A 10,440-nucleotide genomic window follows, 5' to 3' on the forward strand; every position below is an offset into this window, starting at 1 on the left:
GAGAGTTACATTAAACATAATAAAGATTTTGACTTTGAATTACAGCTTGAGCATCTCAAAATCATTTGCTTTTTGTTACGTTGCAAATATTGCAAATATTACATCAACAATACATATTTTTTTTTATCAAAACAAATCACTTGTGCTGATTTTCAAGTTGATATGACTTAAATTTCATCACTAACAACCTTTTCACCAAAGAAATGTAATCCGATATAAGACTGGGTAGCGTAATGTCCCTCCAACATGTAATTAGGAATAAGAATAATGTGATTCTTACCTTATTATCAGTTTAAAATTCAGCCCTTTAGATTATATTGGCTATTGAACATGACCCTTTAGATGCCGTCAATATTATATCAAATATAGAAAAGTAAAATTATTTATTTCAATCAAATCACTTATTGTTTTGTAGACTTAATGAATGGAAAAAAATATCGTTTGGAGCTGGCAGTTTACTTGCTTTCAGTTGCGGTATCGTTTGCTTTTGAGCACATAAAAAATGTAGAAGAACAAACATGAACTGAAATGCCCATAAAGTTGACCATGGTGCAGAATATACCAAGATGTGTTCATAAATAGTGGAAGTGATGAACAAAATGCGGAAATCGAGGAACTAGAAATGGCAGGTTTCATTTAATCGGCATCCGAACATAGACATATGAGTGATTGATGTTGATAATTCAAGTGATTCATTGACAGATATGATTCAGGAGGATCAAGAAAGCAGGGACAATACAAATTATCTTTCAATTCCTGCAAATTAATAGGCAAGACGAATCAAGACTTTATCCAAGTCTCACAAGTGTACATAATGAAGAAATCGTGGATGAACCAATGTGGCCATGCCGTGCATAATGCGGGGAAAAGTAAAGTGCATCATTCTCTAAGAGCATTCTAAACGGCGACACCATGCTCATGATTGTCATTTCATAATCTCAATTCTGTCGAATAGAATACTAGAATCTAATCCCCTACTCTCAAAAAGTTACATTACAACATTACAACTTTCTTAGTTTCATCGCTAATTTCTTCCTTACCCTAACCTTAATTCTCTCCGCGCTAGAATTTGCATAAGGCCTCGTTAAGAGATCGTTAATTTCTAACACTACTCTAACCCGTAAAGATCTAGTGCAATTGCTGGCTCTAAACTTCCCATTACAGGCCTTGTAAGTCATCTTGAAGATACCATCATTATCTTTAAATTGTTGTCAGTTTTGTGTTGTTGCAAGATGCAACCGGGCAGGATAGATATAGATCACAGTCAAAAACAGCCTCTAAAACTCTACTTGGCATTCTTGATTCAATGCAAACAACTGTTTGATCTTCCTCCTCATCCTCAGAGACATTAAAATTATCATCATCAGTGGTGAATACCTAAATCATATGTTATATATTTATAGTTAAGTTGTAACCTTATCAACTAATAAAATTGAGAATGGAAATGGGGAATGTGTCAAAGAGACAACAACCCGACCATAGAACAGACAACAGCAGAAGGTCACCAACAGGTCTTTAATGCAGCGAGAAATTCCCGCACCCGGAGGCGTCCTTCAGCTGGCCCCTAAACAAATATATATACTCGTTCGGTGATAATGAACGCCATACTAAACTCCAAATTTTACACAAGAAACTAAAATTAAAAATAATACAAGACTAACAAAGGCCAGAGGCTCTTGATGACTTCAGGTTTCAGTGACACCCTTGTTAGTTAAAAATGTCAGGGACAATGAGTTGCATTTCTAATCATTTTAAAAGCAAGAATGAAGTTTCATTATTCTATCTTAAAAAGATATTGATGTGTCATATCTGTATCACTTTGTTTTTTTTTCTTCTCCAGATTAAATAAAATATAATGCATATGTAAAATGAATAGCACTGACAAAGAACTAGTTTAATGTCTTTGTTATTTGGTCTCTTGTTATGCTTGTGGAGAGTTGGCAATCATACCACATCTTCTTTTTAAAGTATTTGATATAATACCATCGAACATCATAAGATAGATGTCTTAATTCATTATGAATATTAATATATAATGTATGAATCTATACAATTTCTCATATGTGCACATAAATAGTGTATTTTTTGACTTGATCAAACATGCTAATAAAAACTTAATACAATTCTATTATAATTTTATCAAATTAACTCAATATGTTTATATTGCTAGACCAACTAGCTGCATATCTTTATTGCACTCAATACACGAATAAGAAGTTCAAAAGAACAGAATTTGAATTTGGGTTGATTATTATTCCAATTAAAATCATTACTAATATATTCCATCAAAAAAAGAATTCTGCACTTTATTTTGTATTCTAAATGTCGCCGATCACAAGAAAGGATAATTGAAATATTATGTGAATAACTGTAATTTCATCCGTTTAAACGGGCAGTGCATTAGAATGCAATTAATTTCTCCTGGGTGTTTTCATCATATGTAGCATAGAGGGCGTTAGGTTTTCCCGCTTCAAAATTATTTTCGCTGTATTTTATTGTCTATGTAACCATTCAGCACGACACCGTCAATCTGAGCAGTCGAATTTTCTTGGTACGCTGCCTATCTTGAATTTGACAATGGACACAGATCCAACATCACTTGAGGAATATCCTGATGTTTCACAACATGACATTTATAGACCTGTTAAACAACAATTAATTCCAACAGCAGCCCTTTCGAGGACCTCATCCCGGTTGGTATGCCGGTTTCCCGTTATATTCCAACATGCCCAGCACGAGTCGAAGTCAGCCTAAGTTTCAGAAAGGAGCCTGCTGTGGTTGTGGATCTAACCAACATTTGAGTAATAGATGCTCATTCTACCCGAAAGCAGTCGATAGGCCAAAAATACGGAATGATTTCATATAAGTATTTAAATATTTCGATTGATAGCCAATCGAGTGCACACTTTCTTTAACACGGCTTTTCTGAATATGAACAAGGTCAGTCTAAAATAATCGTCAGAGGAAGATTGAAGAGATATTGATTTATGGTAAAACATTGGTTGTTATGATTTCATTACTGATACCATTTTACACGCATATAAGACACACTTTTACTCTACAAGGCTTTCCGTTTGTTTACAAAACTATCGTTCTGCTATTACACACACTGATTTTGTTTTTAGAAGCTACTGAAGTCTCAAGAACTTTTGATTAAAGGACTTATTGCATGTACTGATGATAAACCATTCGTTTTGAATTCACTTGCTATCTCTGTTCAAAACAATGGTAATAAAAAAATAATTTCAGATATACGTTATATCAATTTACATCTATAGAAGACACCTTTGTGAAATTTGAAGAAATCAATGTAGCTATGCAATCTATTAAACAGATTTTTATTGTTTAAAGTTTGACATTCAGCTTAACACCATATAGACATATACGAATCGCATATTGATTATCTTGGTTTTTACTGGACATGGGATGAAAGTACAAAATATTTTATTTTTGTTCTCCCTTTTGGATAAAGTTCTGCCTGTCATATATTTACTAAAGTTACCTGACCACTAATTAAAACATTGAGAGGTGAAGGTAAACAAATTCTCATGTAAATAGATGATGGATTTGGCACCCATTCTCATATTAGAGCGTGTACAGATATTGCCACATAATTGAAACAAGACACTTCCAGTTAAATCCAGACTTTAAATGGACTCCTGTCAGAAAGACTCTCAAACCCGACAATGTGCCTTCAATCTTTGATTGATCAAACTTGTAACTTATAACGCGGAGAGAATTATTCAAACACCCAGTCCCAAAGAAAAAGCCAAAACCAGGAATTGAAATTGAAAGCCGAGGACGACATTATAGATCTAGGTTGTGAACCAGGTCCAGAGTTTCAGGATGCAAATTTAACTATATGGTAATTAATAGATTGTACATATTTTTTGTATAATGTATGATACAATTTAAGTAAAATTTCTGTATATTTTATGTTCATGATGATGAAGACGAAAATAGATCTGCTGGTCAGTTTTTTTTAATTTATTCATTATTATCTATATTTATTAACCCCAAAGGGTGACTGGGGAATAGACATATGGTCACTTTGTCTTCTCCCGACCGGAAGTAAAACGCTTGCAAAAGTGGGGCGTCCGTTTGGCTGTGCGGGATGTATCCAGATCGCAGTCACATCCGCTCAAAATGTGGACGTTAAATCCGATGCCTCGTGTAAAGAGATATACCCTCATTTACCAATGGCAGTCCAAAATTCCCCGACCATGATCCCAAAATGGCCTCTATTATGACAGGACCTACCTATTGTATTTATTGTTATCTTGTTCTCGTCCTGAATATGCATGAAATATTTGCCACTGGACGTTAGGCAACCAACAATCAATCAATCTATATTTATTAAAACTATATAACAAGCGTTAACATCTTAATTGACGACATTATATGCAAATTAGTATGCATAGACAATAATAAGACTCTCACACTATATTTTTTATCAACCCCAGAGGTATGGTGTTGTTCTAAGGGAATATCATATATTTTGGAAGGAACTGGTATAACTGTTAATACTTCCCCTTTTCTAACGAGTCATGGCCAATTTACTATCGCTCGGGCAAAAATAATCACGAATATAATGCCTACCCATGTTAAATCTACAATAAAGTATAGCTTGCATCAATTATTTCTTAATTAAAACATTTTTAATATTTTTTCTTGCTTAATTTCGTAAAATGAAAAGTGTAGCAGGATATAGCCCTCAACATAAACTTCTTTGTTTACTGTTCAAATAATCTGGATTGTTACCTTATTGTAAGATTTATTATTTTCTGACGATTTGATGCCATTGACCCATTCATGAAAAAAATATATACTAGGGAAATAACTTAACAAATCAGCAAATATGTATCGACAACTATCGGATTTTTTTTACCTTTCTGTCTACTCGATTTTTTGTTGAGGATTAACTTTAATTAATCAGTAAATCTTTCGGTTTTTTTTTCAGCTGTGCAAAAGTGGACAGACTGGTGTGCCTGTAGAACAAAAAGAAATAGAAACTGTAGTGAAAAGGCGAATGTTAGATGATGACCACAGGGAAGGAGCGATACAGTTACCAGAAGAAAATCCGTCTAGTTCGGATGACGATAAACCTCCTTTGGTACAAGGCCCGCCACCAGCGTCAAGAAAATCCACCTCTGAAGATAGGCATACGAAGCGGTCAAGGAGAGCAAAGACCGAGGAAAACAATTAGAAACGAAGATGGACAAATGCATAGACAAGTTTTTATCCATGTGATTTTTAAGAAATGAAGTTATTATTTGATACCGATATGTTGTTCAGTTGTATATCTTGGTATTCAATATACAAAAATGTGATTTGATTGCCAATAACAAAACTCTTCACAAGAGACTAAATGTCACAAATTACACAGGTCACCAAAATGAGCTAAGTCCATACCGCATAGTGAGCTATGAAAGGCCCCGAAAAGACAAATGTATAACAATTCAAACGATAATCCTTTAATTTAATTGGAAGGTCTATCAAAATAAAAAAAAAAGATGATAAATAAAGAAAAACAAACTCTGTCCTCCAAACTATATCAAATAAATAAAGGCAACAGTGGTATACCGCTGTTCGAAATTCATAAATTGATTGAGAAAAAAAACAAATCCGTATTACAAACTAAAACTAAGGGAAACGCATCAAATATAAGAGGAGAACTACGACACAACAGAAATACAACATTAAAATGTCACACAGAGAGAAAAAAGTAAAATCACAAAAATACTGAACTCAGAGGAAAATCAAATCGGAAAGTCCCTAATCACATGGCAAAATCAAATGACAAAACACATCAAAAACGACTGGACAAGAACTGTCATATTCCTGACTTGGTACAGACATTTTCAAATGTAGAAAATGGTGGATTAAACCTGGTTTTATAGCGCTAAACCTCTCTTTATTGACAGTCTCATCAAATTCCGTTATATTTACAATGATGCGTGAACTAAACAGACATAATAAAGTAGTCAAAATATGGGTACAGCAGTCATCATCGTGTAACAATTTTAAAAGGAACAATTTAACAGAACCCAAAAACATCTATCTACAAACACATTCATTGTTTCGCGTGTCTGACGTCAGAAAATTTTATACGTCACATATTTCATCAACGAACTATAATATAACAATGGCCATTTTCCTGACTTGGTACAGGACATTTTAAGAAAAAAAAAGGTTGCTTGAACCTGGTTTCGTGACATGCCAATGGGAGTACATTTAGGACAGAGAAACACACGAATAATAGTTAACAAAAGGTACCAGGTTTAAAATTTAATACGCAAGACGTGTGTTTCGCCAACACAAGAATAACCAGTGACGCTCAGATGAAAAAAGTTCTAAAAAGTACAAAGTTGAAGAGCACAGAGGACCAAAAGTTCCAAAAAGTTGCGACCAATACGGCTAGGGTTTTCTGCCCAGGTTAAGAAAATGCTTCATAAAATCGTCATATAGAGGTTACATCCAGGTCTTCAACAATGTGGAAACGTTTGCAGCGAGATATGAATAGTATAGCAATACAAAGATAACTCTAAAAATATTATATTCTTAGAAGCTCGGATGACACATTTTATACAAATGGCATAATTGTTTCATTATGTAACAAAGAAATATAATGTGTATTCAATCTGTGGTACAAAAAAAAGACACCTTCGACACAAACGCATTTAACCCTGATTGACTTCGACGAAACAATGCAAACTTCGTGGATGTTTTGGTTTTGATGTATTGGATCTTTCTCAACATGACAAAACTATTTTTAAAATATTTATTCCCCATTTTGTGTCCAGCCTGCGACTTTTGTTGCAGAAAGATCGACATAGTGATAGTGATCTGGGTGGTGGAGGCGGCGGCGTTAGCTAACTTTTTAAAAGCTGTATATTTTTGAAGGTTGAAGACCTAAATGCTTCATACTTTGTATAAAAATGCATCGTGTTATGAATGTATCGTCTGTGACATGTCCATTGTCCTTGACCTCATTTTCATTGTTCAATGACTACATGAAAAAAATTGATTGTAATGTTAATTTCTCTCTTGTAGTGAGTAATTGGATAACTATATTTGATATGGGCGTAGCTTGCAAGGTCATCATGACCGTCAGACAGTTTACAGTTGACCTCGACCTCATTTCATGGATCAGTGGACAAGGTAAAGTTTTAGTGGTCAAGTCCATATCTCAGATACTATAATCAATGTCTAGTATATTTGCTGTATGGAAGGACTGTAAGGCGTACATGTCTAACTGTCAGATGTCATCTGACCTTGAACTCATTTTCATGGTTCAGTGGTCAAAGTTAAGTTTTTTGAGTTTTGGTCTTTTTTTATTATACTATATGCAATAGGTCAACTATATTTGTGTATGGAAATATTTTATGACTTATATGTCAGTCTCGCATGTTTTATTTGACCTTGACATCATTTTCTCGGTTCATTGCCCAGTGTAAAGTTCTTGTGTTTTTTGTTTTTTCTTTAATTATAAGCAATAGGTCAACTATGTTTGTTGTATGCGAGAATTGTAAGCTGTACATGTCTGCCTGGCGTGGTTCATCTGATCTTGACCTCATTTTATGGTTGATTGGTCAATGTTTAGTTTTTCTTGGTTCTGTCTGTTTCTTAGAACATATAAGCTATAGGTCAACTAGTTTTAGTGTATTGAATGATGTAAGGTGTACATGTATCTCTTGTTTGGTTTATATGACATTGATTTCATTTTCTTGAATCATGTTAAGTTTATGTGCTAGCTGTAGTAATCTTTATATTTATGACTATCAACATAATATCAATGATTAGTAAAAAATGTGAGACATTTCAGCGTGTGCACCCTTTTTTTTTACAATCTACTATTTAGGACAAGTTCGTGACATGAACATATATTTGGTAAAGCATACACGACAGATCCCTTATAAGAGTTGCTTCGTTAGTATAAACAAGTTCGTCCTGAATTATAGAAGAGAGTATTTCGGTCGAATGGCAAACAATATAATAAATCCTTTATAACTGTACAAAAGTTACTCTGGTTATTTTAATACAGAGAAATGATATTTGGTGTTTGGATTGAACGACAATTATCGCAGTTGTAAGGCCAAATATTTATTGCCAACATTTTACACCCGTTGTCCTCAATTGCTTTTCATTGAAAATCCCAAAGCTACGCTAAACAAATTTTACGTGAACCCTATTTTTTTTTAATTATTTCAACCAGACAAAACTGAACTCAGCTTAAAAAAAAACGAGATTGGTGTTTAAAAATAGTGACCTTTAATAGTTACCTCACAAGTGAGCTGGGCAAAGTTTAACCCGGTTGAAGTAGAACAAATCTATAGAATTTCGTAAAAGTAGTTCAGTTTAGTTGAAGTTTTTTAACCCGTGCTTATCAGGGGTGGAGATGGGCACAATATTGATAAATGGTGGACACAACGATTAAAAAAAAAACTCTCCAGTCATAAGCAAACTAATGGCATTATTTTTCTTTCCAAAACGGCGACACCCTCTCAAATTTCTAATTATTCTTAACTCTAATTACTTATTTGATTGTTAAATTAACCCTGTCAACCGGTTGACTTGTTAACCTTTACACTTGTCAACCTGTCGATGTACTAATCGACTTTTCATCTTTTGTTCAGCTAAAATGATGTCCTTGATTTGATAAGTGAGGATGCGTGGATACATTTGTTTTCTTTCTAATTTTTTGGGCGAAATTTTCGATTATGTTCTAGCTCGTCAACATGATTTTTTCTATATTCCGAATTATCTTGTTTTGCGGTTATTTTTTTTTATTCTGCCTTTTGATTTTGTAAATGCTATGCTCTTCCAAAATTGTTTTCTCCCTAAATTTGAGGGTCCTGCCTGCCTAATTCCAATTTAATTGAGTCCATTCCCAAAGAGATATGATTGTATAATGGTGAACCTTATGTTTAACGAATAGACTTGTTTAATTTGTTATTTAGGCATCGATCATATATTTTTCGGGGAAGGGGTAGGGGAGGGATTTTGATAATTATCTTATGGGGAAAATGTAGACCTGTTTTACCTCAAGTTGGCAACTGTGAATTCAATTTCATTCAGTCAAAATCAGGACCAGGAATATCTTCAATTTAATATCACAGCACTCTCCCCACACACCCCAAAATCGACTTGTCTGTACCTGATACATGAATGTTATTTTAGAATTGAAACAATATTATAACTATCTGGTTGAAATCTGAAATGCTGAAACCGGTGAAGGGAGACTACCACAACTTATATTATGTCTTAAAAGTCCGTAAAATTGTAAGCTAAAGTATCTTGCGTTAACGTATTTAAGTTTCGTTTGAAACTTAAAATTCTCTATGTAGACGAAACGCGCATCTGGCGTATTAAATGATAATCCTGGTACCTTTGATAACTATTTACACCACTGGGTCAATGCCACTGCCCAGTAGTCAGCACATGAATATCAATTATATGGTTATAAATTTACAGTTAACAAAACTTTGAATTTTTCGAAAAACTAAGTATTTTTTTTCATCCCCGGAATAGATCACCTTAGTCGTATTTGGAATTTTGGGTCCTCAATGCTCTTCAACTTTGTACTCGTTTGGGTTTACAACTATTTTGATCTAAGCGTCACTGATGAGGCTTTAAGTAGACTAAACGCGCGTCTGGCGTATCAAACTATAATCCTGGTACCTTTGATAACTATTTACACCACTGGGTCGATGCCACTGCTGGTGGATGTTTCGTCCCAGAGGGTATCACCAGCCCAGTACTCAACACTTCGGTGTTGACATGATATCAATTACATGGTCATTTATAAATTTACTGTTTACAATTTGAATTTTTCGAAAAACTAACGATTTTCTCATCCCAGGGAAAGATCACCGTTGCCGCATTTGGCAAATCTTTTTGGAATTTTGGGTCCTCAATGCTCTTCAACTTTGTACTTATTTGGCTTTATAACTATTTTGATCTGAGCGTCACTGATGAGTCTTATGTAGACGAAACCCGCGTCTGGCGTATTAAATGATAATCCTGGTACCTTTAATAACTATTTACACCACTTGGTCGATGCCACTGCTGGTGGACGTTTCGTCCATGGGGGTATCACCAGCCCAGTAGTCAGCTCTTCGGTAATGACATGAATATCAATTATACGGTCATTTATAAATTTACTGTTCACAAAACTAAACTTTGGACTATTTCATCACAGGAAAAGATCACCTTAGCCATATTTGGCACAACTTTTTGGAATTGTGGGTACTCAATGCTCTTCAACTTTGTACTTATTTGGCTTTGTGACTATTTTGATCTGAGCGTCACTGATGAGTCCGAGGGTATCACCAGCACAGTAGTCAGAACTTCGGTGTTGACATGAATATCAATTATATAACTGGACCTATTTTCCTATGCAGAAGTGGTCTTATCCTTTTACAGGCCTCTGGATAAACC

The sequence above is a fragment of the Mytilus californianus genome, unplaced genomic scaffold (assembly GCF_021869535.1).
Source record: "Mytilus californianus isolate M0D057914Y unplaced genomic scaffold, xbMytCali1.0.p SCAF_108, whole genome shotgun sequence".
Classification (NCBI taxonomy): domain Eukaryota; kingdom Metazoa; phylum Mollusca; class Bivalvia; order Mytilida; family Mytilidae; genus Mytilus; species Mytilus californianus.